The sequence below is a fragment of the Arachis duranensis genome, chromosome 5 (genome assembly GCF_000817695.3).
Source record: "Arachis duranensis cultivar V14167 chromosome 5, aradu.V14167.gnm2.J7QH, whole genome shotgun sequence".
NCBI classification, from domain to species: domain Eukaryota; kingdom Viridiplantae; phylum Streptophyta; class Magnoliopsida; order Fabales; family Fabaceae; genus Arachis; species Arachis duranensis.
The window spans coordinates 15,983,234-15,984,958 of NC_029776.3; the positions used below are offsets into that span (position 1 = coordinate 15,983,234).

A 1,725-nucleotide genomic window follows, 5' to 3' on the forward strand; every position below is an offset into this window, starting at 1 on the left:
CTGGGCGTTAGTGACAGACGCAAAAGAATCAAGGGATTTTATTCCAGTAGGAGCGGGAACCAACCGGTGATTAGTCGTACTGTGACAGAGTGCGTGAGCATTAGTTTTCACTGCGAGGATGGGATGTAGCCATCGACCATGGGTGATGCCTCCAGACGATTAGCCGTGCGACTGACAACCGCATAGGATCATTTTCCCGAGAGGATTGAAAGTAGCCACAGCTGATGGTGAACCCCTATACAAAGCTTGCCATGGAAGGGAGTAAGAAGGATTGAGTAGAAGCAGTAGGAGAGCAGGCGTCCTTGAGCCATGCAGCATCTCCATTCGCTTATCTGAAATTCTCACCAATGAATCTGCATAAGTCTTCTATCCTTTTATTTAATCTATTCTTTTATCTTTATTTTCGAAACCCATAAACCATTTTAATCTGCCTGACTGAGATTTGCAAGGTGACCATAGCTTGCTTCATGCCAACAATCTCTGTGGGATCGACCCTTACTCACGTAAGGTTTATTACTTGGACGACCCAGTACACTTGCTGGTTAGTTGAACGGAGTTGTGAATTTGACCAAGAGACACAATAGTTTTTGTGTATATGCCAAAGAGCCAATATTGATGATCACAATTTCGTCCACCAATATGGTGCCATTTCTTCCCCAAATTTGGCCATAACTGTCTCCAAAGTAAATACAAAGTCCTCATTCTCAACCTCATCTATGACAAGTGACTAATTCATAAAGTTTAAAGGACTAAAATAAAACTTTAATCTATTTGTGTGCTTGATAAATACAAAAGTACTAGAATAGAACTCCATACAAATCAATATCACCTTGAAAAGAAAAAATTGCCAAAAACCTTCAATCATTGTGGTGGTATAGTGTTCCTTTCATTGAAGCAAAAACATTATATGCTTTATGCAGCATCCTTGAGCTTCTTGGTGATGGTGGCAAGAATATTCCCCTGGTGGAATGCTTACAGCAATTCAATCTCAGAAACCTATCTTGTTCCATCACCAGCATAAGTCCCTGGTCCATAAGGGCTTCCACCTTTCACTTCTTCCATCTCGAACATGCAATGGCGGAACGTGTATCCGATGGGAACATATATCATTCCATGATGTGCCAGCATTGTTATAGCAGTAAGGATATACATAAATCATGATACGTTTGATCAGGAACTAATAAGGAATCATGATATCTAATAAAGAACATGGTTAAGATATATATAGAAGCTTGTTTTCTTACGGTGTTGTTTCTTGTCCACTACCTAGCAAACCGGTGCTGTAGAAGAGTCTAGTAGGCTTGCCTACAAGGTCTTGCTGCAATCAAAGAGGTCCATTTTTGTCAAGAAAATCCATGAACTGGGCAGCCATCATTCTGAACCGCATGGGGAAGCCGAAGATAAGGCCATTAGCTCCATTGAACATATTAAGTTCAATGGTTGGTACATCACTCTTTGGTGGTGCATTCAGCCATAAGCAAAGACACATTATTCAATCAAAAACATCCTAGAGCATATAAAAAATATAGAAACTAAGTAAGCACTATCAATAGTTATGAAATCAAAGGTTAAATGTATTCAGTAAATCCCCAACATCCACCTTCATTCACAAATGCAATAATAATTAGTCAAATTTACAAGAATGAATTATCCTAAACGGAATCCTGATTACTAAAACCTAATAAAGAAGGCATGGAGAACTCTAAGCAAAAAAAGAAATAAACT

At 39.2% G+C, this 1,725-nt stretch overlaps 1 pseudogene; it reads right to left on the reverse strand.

The window, feature by feature from the left end:
* Positions 1-912: 912 nt before the first annotated feature.
* LOC110281676 (probable NAD(P)H dehydrogenase (quinone) FQR1-like 1) lies at positions 913-1,489 on the reverse strand (annotated as a pseudogene).
* Between the last annotated feature and the right edge of the window lie 236 nt (positions 1,490-1,725).